Below are 16,938 nucleotides of genomic sequence, written 5' to 3' on the forward strand. Positions count from 1 at the left end.
AGGTGCAGAGCTTAGAAAGAATTACTTTTTTTTTTTTTTTTTGCCCTTTTTTTCCCGATGCTTCCCAGCATCCTTTTCCTAATGGAGACTGGACTGGCTGGGTGTAGGATTAGGTAGCACAGAGGGAAGAGTTTTGTTTTGTTTTGCTTTTTCTTTTTAACCTCCTATCCTATCCTCCTTCAACTTCGTGTATGTTATATGTCTAACCTGACCAAAGATACACCTACAAGGGATATTCTCTTTACAGTGGGGACAATGTCCTTTTCTTTTATTCTCTTTGATAATTCCTGATTATAGGTCTTCAGATTTTGCTTGTAGATCCATAGTTCCATTAACTTGTCTAGGAAGAGACATTTTGTAGCTAAAAGCAGATGGGATCCCAGTAGTGAGAGGAGGAAGTGTGTAACCCCTATGAACTGGGAAAGTCTGTGAGATGAAGGACTGGTTCTATCTTGGGTATCTTGAAACACCAGGTGGGACTTCTCCCTGAGGCTCATTCACACTCAGCGTTAATAAATATGGGGAAAATCCCAGATCTATCATTTACACTACAAGACCTTGAACAAGTTACTTTAGTGGTTCAAAAAATAACTTTTCTATAACTCTTTGTTTTTCTAAGTTTAGTGATCATTAATGGGTCATGAAATCAGTTTATCAGCTTGACAGTCTTTTTTTTTTTTAAAAGAAATAGAATAGAATAGAAAATAATAAAGGGTTTTTGCTTTGTTTTGTTTTTGCTTATGGTAAGGGTAAATATTGTTCTGAAACTTTTTTCAGATGTGTTTACTGTCACAATTTCAAATACATTGCTTCTTGTGGGTAGTGTAGTAATTAAAGAAGTTTGAAAAATCTAATAACTTAGTTTCTAGCTCCCATTTCCCAAGTAGGGAAAGGGTTAAAATTGTATGTTAAGCCCTACTCAGCATTTTTCAGTTTTAAATTGTTTATTTGGGGGTTTATTTCCATTCTCCCCTCCCCTTTTACTTGCTTTTTCTTCTCTTATGTTCCTCCTTCCTTCTTAGACTGGACAGTCTTAGTCACAGTGCTTGGTCTTAATGGCATTAGAGCCTCAAGGAGACAAACCAAGCAGCAGTAAACCCCTAACTTACCAAAAAAGAGAGAACAGGAAAAGCTTCTTAAACCAACATTGTAGGTACCTGGGTGGCTCAGTGGGTTAAGCCTCTGCCTTGGACTCAGGTCAGATCTCAGGGTCCTGGGATCAAGCCCCGCATTGGGCTCTCTGCTCAGCGGCAAGCCTGCTTCCTCCTCTCTCTCTGCCTGCTTCTCTGCCTATTGTGATTCTCTCTCTGTCAAATAAATAAATAAAATCTTAAAAAAAAATGTATACTATGCATATAATCTGCATATGGGCCTCAGTTTCCCTATCTGTTAAACTTGCTTAAACATGCTGAAGATCAGATATGTTTAATATTTAAATGTCTGCCACATTTTAGGTATTAGATAAACATACTGCTCTTATATTGCTCTAAGGCTTTCTTTAAGCTAGCCCTTGGTCTCCGAGAACTTAGGCTGGGATATGGATGGATATGGTACATAGAGACAGCAAAATGAAAACAAATCAATACATCAATGGAGTGGAAGGTATTTATATCATACTCAGGTCAAGTGTGTTTTATGGCCCATGGCCAAGCAAGATATCTCAACTGATGGATCCTCCAGGAAACTAGCTCCAACATATTCAGATTAAAAACAAAACAAAACATAAGTATAGTTAAACCGCATGGGCACAGGCAGGGCTAATGAACTATAAGCAAGACTGAGTGGTGAATGGGATGTTCCTAATCCTCCTGCCTCCCTACTTTGCTCCCTTGTCACAGCCTAGTAACAGTCCTCTCACTGAGCGTGTGGTTGTCTTCATGTTCCTTTCTCAACCGAACACCCCCAACTTCCCTGAGAAGATTCTGATAGCCTGTAAAATAAGGGACACCACAAATAAAACCCATTCTTAAGGAAGTGTTCCTGTGGGAGATACATATACAAGAAATTTCCAACAGGATCAAGGGACTTAAAGGAAACTTAATTTAACCCCCCTAATGGGCATAGCAGTTGATGGGATGGCTAGTGAGAGGGGGAAAGGACCCATAGTCCAGCCTGCCCATAGGGCACACCCTTTCCATCTGGAGAACCTCTGTCCTATCCCTGAAGCAACTGAGATAGAGAAATGCCTCTACCCTCTCAGCACTGAAGCTTGCCTGCCTAACAGGAAATGAAAGGCCTCAACCCACCAGGTGATTATACCCTAATCTGTCTCCCACTTCACTGCTGTATTGGTCAGAGTTGTTCAGAAAGAAAAATCCAACTGAGTACATTTTAAGATCTCATTGGCTTTATTAAATGATTTATGAATCCAGCAGCACCCTAGCTAGCAAGTGGGAGCTCTGAGCTTGTGTACAAAATGGAAAGTTTATATAGAAAGAGGGTGGGGTAGGAAGCTAATAAGCAAAAGAAAGGAAAGGATTGTTCCTTATCATGCAGATTTCCTCATCTTCCTTTGGGGGTTGAGGAGGCCTACTGATCCGAAAATTCTTGACTGACAAGTTAAGGACAACATTTCTGGGGAAGTCTGAAACTGCAGTTAGGTTAGGTATTAAGTCCTGGTTTTGTGATTTGGCCTAAGTGAAGCCATTTTTGGCCTGTGGTTTTCTTTTTAACAGGTTCTTCAGAGAAATAGAACTGATAGGATATACATAAAGAGAGAGAGAGAGAGAGATTGAGATAGAAACCTAGACTTACTTGAAGGAATTTTCTCCACATGATCACGGTAGCTGTTAAGTCCAAAATCTCTGTTGTAGATGAGTGGGCTGGAGACCCAGGGAACAGCCAGTGTTGTGGTTGAAGGCTGCCTGGTGGCAGAATTCCTTCTTGCTCTGGGGAGATTAGTCTTTTGTCCTACTCAGGCTTTCAGTTGATTCTTGTGGGAGGCGGATGAGCCCCATCCACATTATGGAGGGCAATCTGCTTTACTCAAAGTCCAGCAGTTTAAATGTTACTCTCATCCCAAAACACCCTCACAGGGTCATCTGGGTGGCTCAGTCGGTTAAGCATCTGGCTTCAGCTCAGGTCATGATCCCAGGGTCCTGGGATGGAGCCCCACATTGGGCTCCCTGCTCAGCGGGCAGTCTCTTCTCTCTCTCCCTCTGCCCCTCTCCCTGCTTGTGTGTGCTCCTGCGTGTGCGTGCGTTCTATCTTTCTCTTTCTGTCTCTGACTCAAATAAATAAATTAAATTAAAACAACAACAACACTGTCGCCAAAACATCCTGAATAATGTATGACTAAATATCCGTGTACCCTATGGTCTAGCCATGGTTAATTCATCAAAACCACTATACAGCCAGAGCTGGCCTTCCCCAGCATACCAACCTTAGCCCAAAGTGTTTTCCAACTGTGGCATTCTTTCAAAATTCCCAGCTTCAAAATGTTATATTCTAACACATTTTAAGTTATTCAAGTGTTTAAAGATTGATCATGCTTGTAATTCCTTCTCCTTATTTGACCCACAGAAAGATAGTTTCATACAGTTGTTCTCAGAATTTTTGCATTCAGGACCGTCTTACACACTTAAAAATTAAAAATTGTAAAGATCTTTTATTTGCATGGGTCGTATCTCTAGATACTATGCTTTAGAGAAACATATGTATCACATTAGAAATGAAAAATTAGACATTTAGAAAAATATTTTTGTATTTCTTTCATAATAATAATGCTAACAAATATGTTAACATAGATAATATATTTTTATGATGAATAACTGTTTTCCAAAACAAAAGAAGTGTGTCACCTCTTACAGTTTTGCAAATCTCTTTAATGCCTGGCTTAACAGAAGATGGTAGAATTATCATATCTGCTTCTGCATTTAAACTGTTGTACTATGTTTTGATTAAAATATATAAGAAAACCCAACCTCACACAAACGTGTCAATGGAGATGGGAAGACTCGCCCAGGTCTCTTTGGACTATACTTTGAGATCCACTGGTTTTGTAGAACTACCTCTCCTTGTGAGTCAGAGACCCCAAGTCCTCATCTCTGTTTTGTCGGTAACCAGCTGAGCCTCATCTAAACAAGTCAAGGAGTGAACATATATGTTGAACACATCCCATGTGTCAGGCAGAGTGTATATAGCATTTAATGGAATCTTTATAACTACCTACACCATAAGCCGTTACGTGATGGTAAATGCTTAACAACCAGGGGGGAATTAGTCCAAGATACTCACATGGGTGTGACTTTTATTGTAGAATGGGACATCAAACCCTAGAATAACGACCGCACTTTAATCTATTGCCTGTGTGAATCAGTGTACACCCCTGATTACTTCTTTCCTGTGAAGAATGATGGTTTGGTGATCCAGGTACCTGCTTTTCCCATAAACCCCTCTACTGAATTAATAGAAGTTTTCCCTTAATGTGTGCTGTAAAATATATTTGGTAAAGTGCGGTTAGCATTAAATTGCTGGTTTCTGTTTCTGTCTCTCCTGTTCCTCCACCCCAAGGCATATGCGACAGGTGAGGGGAAAAAGCAGGTATCCTAGGAAGTAAGGGCAGGTAAAGGAGGGGAAGAGTGAAATTTGACTTTGAATGGTGAAGTAGGGTTCATCAGAAGAGGAAAGGGGAGAGTTAGAGTTTACTCCTGTGAAGGTCAACAGGTCAGCATGTGCTAGGGGAGCCCTACTTTGTAGCATTTGCCTGTTTCCATGATATAAATACTTCCATCACGGCCAGCTTCAAGCTTCCAATCTGACACATGGACAAGGAGTTGGGAATAGATGTATACAATCGGCTTTCGAGAGCTGGTGCCCACAGGAGCCTCTCCTTTTTGCAGCAGACAGAAGGACGAAACTGAGGCCTACGAGATTAAAGGACTCAACTGAGAACGTGCAAGCATAGACACATCCCCAACACACTAAACAAAGTGAATTCAGATTATATTTAGTATAAATACAGTCACAGAAACAGAAATACATCTGTGTATGAATTAACTGTACATAAATGATAAAAAAAAAAATGGCCAGACAGCTATGTACTGAACTATGCATACGGATATGGGGGAAAGCAGTGAAATAAGAATGAAGAGGACAAATCATTTTTATTTTTTATTCTCTATATTTCTGTATTGTTTTAGGTTTTTTACAGAGGCTGTAATTATGCCTTCCTTGTATAATTTAAAATAAAACATTTTTCAAAGAGATGTAGGATGGATTAGATTTTAATTAGATAGCCTTAACATATATGATTTCAAAAATTTCAAAGGGCTTCAGAGAGGACTGGTAAATATCAGAGGAAGAAAGAGAGAGGAAAAAAGACTATATATTGTTGTGGTACAACTTCTGCCAGGTCCCTTAACAATTCTCTTTTCAAATAATTTCTCTCCAGTGACTAAAATTATAGTATTGAACATAAAATGTATTATACTCCCTGGCTAATTGGAAAGGCCAGTAGCTTTTTGAGTAGACTAATATGAAAATGAAACTTTAATCTCATATGTAAGCCAGGACTTAGGTCTTAGTTTATCAATACATACTGAACTTCTTAGCTCAGTTGGGTAAATCTGGGGTCCACACAAACAAGCTTCAAGTTGTTAATCTCTTGTTCTCAAGGTGTGTGTGTGTGTGTGTGTGTGTGTGTGTGTGTGTTCATGAGCATATGCACGTGTTGGGGTGGGGGTGCTTGTTTTTATGACCTGGGCTAAGTAAGGAAGAACAGAAAGGCAGTTTTCTCACCAAGATAATTTACTCACATGTTCCACAAATTAAGGATTAATTTACCTGTTAAAATCTTCTTCTAAGGTTAAGAATAAGAATCATCAATACCTGGGGGCGCCTGGGTGGCTCAGTGCATTAAAGCCTTTGCCTTCGGCTCAGGTCATGATCTCAGGGTCCTGGGATCGAGTTCCGAGTTGGGCTCTCTGCTCAGCAGGGAGCCTGCTTCCTCCTCTCTCTCTGCCTGCTTCTCTGTGATCTCCATCTGTCAAATAAATAAATAAGTAAATAAATAAAATCTTTTTTAAAAAAGGAATCATCAATACCTGGACATAAATTTAGATGGGCAATTGTCTTGCTTTCAACCTTACGACAAAACTTAAAGAATAGGATAACTAGGGAGGACAAAAAAGGTTTTTGTAGTATGGGGTACCAAATGTGGGGGCGTGGGGGGAAGGGTCGCTAGAGAAAAGGCAGCTGGGATGTGAATCTAGTCTTTCCCTTTTTTAATTTTTCCATTCCTAGTGCAAATTTCTTACCTTCTCAGATGCCAAATTTCCTGTACTATACAAAAAGGGATTGTATAAATAAAAAGATTGCTGTAAAGACATATATATATACACATACACACACACACATACATACATACACATATATAAAACATCTGGCATAGAGCCTCAGACATAGTGACTAGTCAATAAATGGTAGTTATTAATTTGGATAACAAGAAAGGATAGACAAAAGACTTGAGGGAAAGTCTCTGAATTGAGATACATTTAAGTAAGCTTAAGCTTCGTAAATTACTTTTGTAAAAAGATTTATTTATTTATTTATTTATTTGAGAGAGAGAGAGAGAGAGAGAGAGAGAGCACACAAGGTGGAGGTGAGGGAGCAGAAGGAGAGAAAGTCGTAAGGAGACCCTGATATGGGACTTGATCCCATGACCTGAGCTGAAACCAAGAGTCAGATGCTTAACCAACGTCACCGCCCAGTTGCCCCTATAAATAACTTTTAATTTAAGCACCTACAGGTCAGGTTATCAGATGTCAAAAGTTGGAGCCAGCCACTTTCTGAAAATGGGGTACCTAGCATAGGCATACCAGAAACTGAGAGGTATAGAAAAGGGTGTGAAAAGAAGACAAAGGAAAGCTCCATTCCATGATGACAGAGGGAACCTACAATCCTGTTTCTCAAATGCATGCTTATGGGCAAGAGGAGATTAAGCAAGGGTCATGGATTGTTACCATTCCTCTTTAACTCAGAAAACAACCCCAGTGGGCAGCCCAGGGAAGCTGGTCCTAATGCCCTCTTTCTAGAGCAAGAACGTGATGTATTAATGTGTACTGTGCCTCACCCATAAGTAGCAAGGATGCTTCCGATAATGAATTAGATGAGGGAGGCCAGTTCTCCTCAGGCACTCTCAATTCAAATAGAGGGCATTTATACAGAGAAGAATGGGATGTGTGAAAAGCAAAGCCAACAGACAGGAACAGAGATTAGTTTCTGCCATCAGTCATCACTGACACTGGGCATTTTTGAGATTATTGTGATGGTCAAGGAAAAAGCCTTATAGGGGAAAATGAATCTTTTGGAAAGATGTGAGTTTGCTTAATCCAGAAGACAGAGGAGGGGTTTGAAGGAGAAAAAGACTGAAGTGATGGGAGAGAAAGATTACTAACAGAGGATTTTGAAATGACTGAAGCAAAGAGAGGAAGGAAAATTCGTTTGCAGTGGTTGAGGTGCAGCCTGACACAGGTAAATGTGGTATGATGATGGTGATGGCTGTGATTCCCAAGCTTACAAAGGGTATAACATTAAACTACCCTCATAGTTGATCAATCACGTCCACATCCAACCTTTCATCCTTTCATCCCACCGCCCACCCCCACACCATGACCCACAATACCCCACAGATACATAGAGATGGTAAACAGATTGTCAGAATTCAACAACTGAATTCATTCAAAAAGCTGTCAACATTAGAACTGGGGGAAGTAGGAGAATGCCAAATACCAAGTTTCTGAACTCATAGAGTCATCACAACTTTAAATGAATTTAAGTGTCAGAGGAACAAAAATTTTCCTATTAAAATGTACAGTTAAGCTTTGCACAGTGGCAGTATCATCACCAATGAGGTTTATCCGAGGCACAATTATTGCTAATTAAAATGTACAGTTAACTATATTATTTTTCTAGGACTATGAATTCCCCATCACAGAAAGTGTCCCTTAATATTAGTCAGCTAGAATCTCCACATCCCAAGTAGCGGTGGTGAAAACCCAGCCCACTCAACAATATTCAACCAATCTAGGTAACCGGATTGTCTCCATACACTGGCCATTTCCCCCTCTCTACCTAATATTACTGTAAAATACTTGAAAATCTAAATTAAAATAGTTGCTGTAAAAGCAGACATAAAGGATTAAAATAAAAATGGCAAGGACAACTGCTAGCAAAAGCATTATAGGGACGGCAAATATTACATTTAACTCCACATTTATTCTCTGAAGGAATTCAACACAATTTCTCCCATTCTAACCTAAAAATTAATTTCTGTATATTGTCCTTGAGATTTGGATTGGGAATGAAAAGGAGAAAACCGTTGAAAGTGTGAAGATTTTATATGAATTAATCAACCAAGAGTTCAGACACTGGGGACTGAAGATTAAACTTTATAGTTTAGAAACCCAAGGACAGTACTTTCTCATGAGTGTACCTCACATCAAAAAAGTCTCTGCTGATATATATGTCTCATTTACAACATTCAAGTTGAGAGGTAGTCTTTATGACATCCCAATGAGAAGGTACAAAGAGGTTAAACAATTCATAAAAAAGTCAAGGAGGATTCAAAATTAGAACAAGATGGCCACAGTCCTGGCATTATCTGTATTCTAGATGCAAAGATAATTTGTTTCTCTGTCCATTTATGTTAAAGCCCCTGGTGGGTGAGACATGCCAGCCTTGAAAACTCAGAGAAAGAAACTTGTTATTGTCTGTGGGGTATTGGTATTCAGAAGGAAACTGTAAAGGCCATAATCACTACTGTGTTATTCCAGGAGTAATGGTGGCTCCATGGACCGATGACCATCTCTGTCCACTTCAGACAGCCTGTTGAAGCTGTCAGTCACTGCTTGAAAGAATTCAGTCTTTTCATAAGCTTTCTATGACCTGGTCCCTCCCAGGGTTAGTCAGAAGTACTCTATGGAACTGACATATGGCTTAGCCTATACGTATGCCTGACTGTGTGGTAAGGGACTAACTTTGTAAGATTGCCTATTCTGGATATCACAGAGTACCTGAGTCTTTTCCAGAGCAAAAACTAAAAAGAAATGTCTGAGCAAATGGACCTATGAGATCTGCCAGCCTTCATTGTTTTCAAGTACCATTCAACTTATAAAAGTCCAGAATGCCACATGGTTTGATTAGGGTTTGGGTTCCAATTCCATACAGTGAGCAAATTCTTCATCTCTGTCATACAAAATCAAGCTGGTGGACCAGTCATAAAAGAGATGCCAGAGATAATTCATTCCGTGCTAGACTTTAAGGTCCTTGAGACATGGTGATTTTTTTTTCCCCCTGTGCAGATCTCTAACACTCCCATATTGCTTGGTCTGTGGTACATACTCTTTTTATGTATTCAATCAACAATTATTAGACACCTCCTGTGTGGTTAACCAGGTTGGAAAAAAAAGTATAATATGTGATCTTTGCTAAAGACTTCATAGTGGATCTGGGCTTACAAGAAATAGCTAAGAACATGTACAAACGTTATATTATATAAGGAAATTATGCATCAAGTATTAAGAGAGGGTCAGCGTGACTGTAGGGGTTGAAGAAAATAAAGAGAAGTAAGTTTCTCTGCTTCTTGGAGCTCTCCAAATATTCTATTCCTTCATTCTTTCTATACATGGAAAACCCCAAATAAAACAGAATTTGTTCACACTTAAAGATACTGAGAATTTCCCACTCCTAGGAAGCTGGAGTAGATGTGATTTTCCTCCAACTAAAAACAGTTGAAAACGCTGGATATTCTATATAAAACAAGCATGAGAAGACTGAAAGACAGAGAGAAGGTAAACTTGATAGGGACCCTCAAGATCTGAGGAACAGTGTGGTTGGTGCCCTTGGTTTCTTTTTGTACATTTATCCTAGGCTCAGAACTGCGGAAGTCAGCAACCGCCAAACACCAAAGAGCATAGGTGAAAAGAGCTTCAACCAAAAAGCCTACTCTCTCTAGCAAAAGGACAAGGAGAGGGGCAGCCAGGAAAGACAAAGCTTTTAGACAATAGCTGTTCTACTCTAGCCAAACACCAAAGAAAAACTTCGGCTTACCTACACCCATACCAACAAAAGTCTAAGTGTTAGAGAAGGCAAAGCAGGGAGTCAGGATAATCATTAGCACTGGACTTACTGTGATAATGGACTAAACAGTTCCCTTATATCCTAAGTAAGAGGTATACTTGGGGTGCCAAATTGGGAGAAAGAATGTCATTCCTAGGACAATCCAAAATAGCACTTTAAGAGCTGGGAGTGTGTATCAGTATTCTGTGTCCACTCTAACAAGTAACCACAAACGCTAACTCAAAGCAGCAGAAATGTATTCTCTCACAATTCTGGAGGCCAGAAATCTGAAATCAGTATCAGATATCTGGGTGGAAAGCAGGGTATCAGCATTTTCTAGGGGCTGCTGGCATTCCTTGGCTCATGGCCGTACCACTCCAATCTTTAGATAGCCTTCTGCTTTGCCTTCGTGTTACCTTCTTCTCTGTGTGTATGTTTATTCCTTCTCAGCCTCTGTCTCATAAAGACACTTTGTGGGATGCCTGGGTGGGTCAGATGACTAAGTGTCTGCCTCTGGTTCAGGTCGTGATCTCCAGGTCCTGGGACGGAGCCCCGCATCAAGCCCCATTCCAGGCTTCCATCTCAGTGGAGAGTCAGCTCCTGCCTCTTCCTCTGACCCCTGCTCGTGCTCGCAGGCTCTCTCTCTCCCTCTCTCATAAATAAATAAAATCTTAAAAAAAGGGAAAAAAAAGACTATTTGTGTGGTAACATTTAGGGCCCACCCAGTAATCCTGAATAAGCTCTCCTTTCTCAAATTCCTTTAAGTAATCACACCTGCAAGATCCTTCCTCCAAACAAGATTGCATTTATAGGTCTGGGAATTAGGGATAGATATCTTATGATCAGAATAAAATATTATTCTGCCTGCCACGATGTGCTAAGCAATCCATTGTGTGAAAATAGTGCAATATATTTAATGAATCTGTAATTTATAGAACATTCTGTGTGTTCTGTTTTTCTTTACCATAAACATTAATATTTTTTGAGCATCTGCTATGTATCAATTTCTCTTCTAGGCACTGGGGATAAGACACTGAACAAAACAGGCAAAACATCTCCTTCAGGGAGATTATATTCTAGTGGGCAAGGAGAGACACGAGGAATGAATGGATGTAAATGTAAATAATAAATGTATAGAAGGTTAGTTTTTGGTTAGTGCCATGAAGAAAAATAAAGGCAGGAGGGATAGGAAGTACTGAAGAGCTGCAGGTTGCAGTTTTGTTTTGTTTTGTTTTTAGATATTTTTTATTTATTTGACAGAGAGAGAGAGGTCACAAGTAGGCAGAGAGGCAGGCAGAGAGAGAGGAGGAAGCTGGCTCCCCGCTGAGCAGAGAGCCCAATGTGGAGCTCGATCCCAGGACCCTGGGATCATGACCTGAGCCAAAGGCAGAGGCTTTAACCTACTGAGCCACCCAGGTGCCCCTGCAGGTTGCAGTTTTAAATGGGATGTCAGGCAAGGTCGGTGACATCTGAGTGAAGACCTGAATGGGATGGGACGTCCAGTCCTGTTTATTTATCCAGAAAACAAACTGAGGGTTTTGGAGGGGAAAAGGGTGGGGGGTTGGGCGAGCCTGGTGGTGGGTATTAAGGAGGGCACGTATTGCATGGAGCTCTGGGTATGCTGCATAAGCAATGAATTTTGGAACACTGAAAATAAAATAAAATAAAATGGAAAAAAAAAAAAAAAGAATTGCAGCGTGGCCAGCACAGCAAGCGCAAAGGCCAGAAGAACAGTGAAGAGTCAGGGTAGCTAGAGTGGAGTGAGAGGAAAGTTTGGTAAGGATTGAGATATATTTCTTGGAATTCTTCTCTACTTATTGCTAGGTGGGATTAAAACAAGGATTATCAATTTGTGAATGTTCCCATTCTTTTCTTCCTCCCTTCCATATCTGCTGGTCCATTCACTTGTAGAGAAGACACATTCTTGGTCTCTGTGGTACAAAGGGAGAGAGTAGAGTTACCTGGGGCAGAGGCAGGAGGAGTACTTTAGGGCAGAGTATTTGAGGAGGGCAGATTCAAAGCACAAGGGTAGTGAATTGGGAAAGAGAATGAAAAGAGATTGAATATATAATTCTGTGACTCCATCTTTTCCATGGTATTCGATGCTAATAAGTAAGTAAGTAAAGGACGTGTTATTTTGAAATTACTTTGAACTGTGAATTTACTTAGAATTTATGAACTGTGTATTCTTTTTTTTTTTTTAAGATTTTATTTATTTATCAGAGAGAGAGAGGGGGAGAGAGCGAGCACAGGCAGACAGAATGGCAGACAGAGGCAGAGGGAGAAGCAGGCTCCCTGCTGAGCAAGGAGCCCGATGTGGGACTCGATCCCAGGATGCTGGGATCATGACCTGAGCCGAAGGCAGCTGCTTAACCTACTGAGCCACCCAGGCGTCCCTGAACTGTGTATTCTAATAGACCACTGGGACCTGAGATTCATGGACCTTTTTTTCAGGGTAGATTCCTACAAGCAAAATTGCTGGGCCAACAGGAACACTTTAAATTTTGATACACAGTATCAGATGCCCCCCTCCTCCTTGCCCAGAAAAGTTCTGTTATTTTCTACTCCAAATAAACTTGTTACCCACAGCTTCAACATGCTGAGTATTGGCACTCTTAATGTGTGTCAGTATGATATGGGAAGAATGATTTCTCAACAATATTTGTAAAATATGCATCTTGGAAATGGGAGGGTAAGTGTCATTTCCTATGTTTATTGGCCACTTGTGTTTCCTTCTTGGTGAACTGTCTGTCCATATCCTTTGCCCTGTTTTCTTTTGAAATATTCATCTTCCCTTATTAAATTGATAAAACCATGTGTATTTTCAGGGTATTTTGCTTTTGCCCCTTAAACACTACAGTAAGTTTCCCACTGTATTGTTAGGGGTTCTTGAGTGTGTGCAACAGAAGGTAACTGATTTATTCCAGCAAAACAAAAACAGAAACAACAACAACAACAAAAAACAGTGTTTTGAAAGGGCATTTGGTGAATCACAGAATCATGGGAAAAGCTATGAAGCTGGACTCTGAAGAGTAGCACAAAGGGAGGTGGGGTAGACAGCAGCCAAACCACGCTTAGGAACTGCCTGGTGAGGGTCCCACTGATACTGACATTAGATGCTGAAAACCACTCTCAGCACCTCTACCCTCACTGGCCCTCCACACTTGCTGCTACTGCCACCAAAATGGGCTGTCTTGTGTCCCTGATTCAGAGTCCTGGGCCAGAGGGTCTGCTTGCTGATCCTTTGTCACAACCTGCATCCTAGTTGCCTGAAAGCTGAAAAGGTGAATACGGGGACTTTTCTTCTCCAGCAGTGGAAAAGAGACCCTGGGTTAATCTAGAGTCATAGAGTGGAGAATTCTGCTAACATAGGCAGGGGCAGGCTATGGGGCGAGGGGGAAGGAGGGAGCCTTTATAACTTGCTTGTTGTTTAACTTTTAATTTTTTTTTTATAGTGCTCTTAGCTTTACAGAGAATTTAATTTTTTGGTGAATATAACCGAAAATATCTTCTTTTATGATTTCTGATCTTAACAACTCTGCCATGACTTTTACCCTCTCTACCTTCCTGTAATGTCTCTTCTGAATGGACTAGGCCTGCCTTTTTTTCTTTTTAAGGACTTTCTGTGCTTTTACCAAAGGCTTTGCAGACTATCCTTTGAGTTTTTAGGCAGCTCTGATGTCCCAGGTCTTCCTCTCATGTCAGCAATGTGCTTGACCCTAGGACATGTGTGGTCCTGCTCTGGAGGCTAATTATCTTAGGTGGTGACCCTTTCACCTTCTATGCTGGGAATCTATTACCTCTCAAAATGTTTAACATTCTGCCTTTTAGACGGGGGAATTTTTTTGACCTGTTCATCAGGTATGTGCTTTCATGACTCAGGAGTCCCCTAACTCTCCTAGTCTCCTACTGCTTTAGATATATTTTATGGCTCAGTTAGTTTCAATTGACCTAGCAAAACATCATGGGATACTTGACATTTGGATATCTTAGGGATTAGATTGAAAAGCATCTAGTGGATTATTTTCATGCAGCAGTCCTAAGTTCCCCTTTCCTACTCAGAGGATGCGGTATAGTCTTCAGGTTATGTTGAATATTTTCTTTATTCATATTTGAGGGGCTTAGTCATCTTTGCTCTTCTTGTCTACATGGCTAGAAACCTGTCCACACAGGTTGGACAGACCAGTAACCTCAACATGCACTATTACAGAGAAACTTTTGGAAGATTCTCTGCTCACTCTGTGTATCTTAAGTTCTAATGCTGACTCTCTATAACAACCCTCTCCAGACTCAGTTGTGGAAGGAAGGAGAAGAATTAGCAGGTTTGAAAATGATGTGGCCACTCTCTTTCACAGCCAGGGCAGTCCTTGCAGAAACCGACCCAGCATGGCACATCAGGAATGGAACTTGAGAGGTACCTGGGTGGCTCATTCAGTTAGGTGTCTGCCTTCAGCTCAGGTCATGATCTCAGGGTCCTGGGATCAAGCCCCACATTGGGCTCCCTGCTCAGTGGGGAGCCCGCTTCTTCCTCTCCATCTGCCCCTCCCCTCTGCTTGTGTGTGGTCCCTCTCTCTCTCTGTCTCAAATAAATAAAATATTTTTTAAAAAGAAAAGGAAAATAAAATTAAAAAAGAATGGAGGCTTTATGGTTGGAGCTATGCCTATAGGAGCTTGAGCCCAGATGTGAGAGATCCAATGTAGATGTGCAGAGGCTTGGAGACCAAAGTCCCCGTGGATGATGGAGGAAACTCTACCAGAAAGGTGGCATCTGGAATGTGCAGAGACAGGCTTTAGGTAGCATCCCAAGCATCTCTTTAGGTAGGGATCTAGAAGAAAGAGACCTAAAATTAGGTGGAAGGAGCAGGACTACTAGCTATAGGCCCCAGGGATTTGTGGTGAGGACCTGAGACCTCAGGCAGCTCATCACCCAGCACTGAGACAGATAGAACATATTAGAGTCTTGATCTTTGTAATGTAAGAGCAAACTAGGGGCTGGGACAGACGAATAAAAGAGAAGCTTGTTAGGGAGGAAGTAATTAAGCACTTGGCTTGTACAACCAGCCTGCCTAGTTTCAAATTTCCCTTCTGTCATTCACTGTCTGTATGACTTTGGTCGAGTTACTTAGTGTCCCTGTGCCACAATGTCCTCATATACAAAATGAGAATAATAATAGTATCTACCTCATAAGGTTTTGTGAGAAGCAAAAGAGTTACTACATGTAAAGTGATTAGAACAGGGCTAGCACAGACTAGGTGTTAAAAAAGATAATTGTTGTCATTATGATTACTAGAACTGGCACAAATAATCAAAGCAGAAGAATCAACATGGTGAAAAGTTATCACCAAAGTTATCCTGATTCTTCAGTTCCCTCTGAGTAGGGATGATCGGTCACAGATCTGGGGTGAGGCAAAGCTTCCAGATGGGGGTCACAGGGTGGGAAAGAGCAGCAGAGAAAAGGAGCCAAGCACATTTTTGCCAAGTACAGTTGGGAGAATGACTTCTTTTGGAGGACAGGTTGCAGATGGGGGCAAACTCTAACACATGGTCACTATGGCCTGCAATGAGTCCAGAATTTCTGGGCTCCTGGGGAACCATGCTAGAGATGTGAGTAGTGAGAGAGCAGCAGTCTGGAAGACTCTCTCTTATCCTGGGGACTCAGCTTGAGGCTGCTTCCTCTAAACCTCCAGGATGTACAGTGGCCATAAGAGAGGTCATCCACTTCCGGCGTTACGCTGGCTCTTTTCTCGCACTTAAGGCATTAAAAAGTACAGGCCCTATTTCACAAGTCATGCCTCTTGGTTTCCTGTTGCACACACACAGACAAAACAGGACTTTTAAAAAGTGTTTATTTATGGGTGCCTGGGTGGCTCAGTGGGTTAAGCCGCTGCCTTCGGCTCAGGTCATGATCTCAGGGTCCTGGGATCGAGTCCCGCATCGGGCTCTCTGCTCAGCAGGGAGCCTGCTTCCCCCTCTCTCTCTCTGCCTGCCTCTCCATCTACTTGTGATTTCTCTCTGTCAAATAAATAAATAAAATCTTTAAAAAAAAAAGTGTTTATTTACAATCATAATAATGGCTGCCATTGTTGCAGAGTTTAATCATGTGCCAAGGCACAGTGTATCTACCTATCTACCTGAGTGGCACTCAGGTAGATACCCCATAATCCTCATAACAACGCCGTGGGCTGTGTCTTATTATTGTCCCCATTTTGCAGATGAGGAAACAGGCTCCAGAGGCTCAAGTAATTTGCTGGAGTCAAATAGCCAGCAAATGATAGAGCCAGAATTCCAGCTCAAGTGGTTCAATGCTCAAGCCTGAGCTTTTAACAGGAAGAGAGACGAAGAATGCTTGGGAGTTGCTATCTGAAAGGAAATACAGCATTTTTGACAGAAGCGAAATATGTGCCGTTTGCTTCCCTCCTTGGTGAGCTGACACCAACCTGAGACATTTGCTCCCCTCCCTGGGCAGCATCTGTTTTATTTCTCCAAGGACAGCAATTCACTCTGTGGAGACTCTGTGAGAGGCCAAAGTTCCTTATAGCTTCTCAGATCACAAAACTCTTTTCAACAAGATCCCTCAGGCCCAGGCCCCTAAAAACCATGTAATAAATTTACCATCAAAATAATCTCACTTTGTCCCTCTGAGACCATTATGCTACAAACAAAGGTAACATGATATCCCAATAAATATTTCTCCTGTGAAGTCATTAGGGTTTTTATCCCCTCTACGCAAAACTGTATTCTTCAAATTTAATATAATTTCATAGTTCCCCTAAATCATTCATGGGTATATATACAACACTCGACAGTTCCACATCCTGTCATTTGAATAAGAATGATTATTAAAGTTCAGGCTGAGACTAAAATGCAGAAGCATTTTA

General features: G+C 41.1%; 1 protein-coding gene and 1 non-coding gene across 2 annotated transcripts in view; both read left to right on the forward strand.

Moving 5' to 3' along the window:
• The window catches only part of ATG10 (autophagy related 10), a 423,722-nt gene that overhangs the window by 51,674 nt on the left and 355,110 nt on the right, over positions 1 to 16,938 (forward strand). The window lies entirely within an intron of this gene.
• On the forward strand, positions 7,820 to 7,957 carry LOC131832798 (U4 spliceosomal RNA). Its single transcript, XR_009354164.1, has one exon. It is a non-coding gene; the product is annotated as a U4 spliceosomal RNA (small nuclear RNA).

This window comes from Mustela lutreola, chromosome 5 (assembly GCF_030435805.1).
Source record: "Mustela lutreola isolate mMusLut2 chromosome 5, mMusLut2.pri, whole genome shotgun sequence".
In the NCBI taxonomy this organism is placed as follows: Eukaryota; Metazoa; Chordata; class Mammalia; order Carnivora; family Mustelidae; genus Mustela; species Mustela lutreola.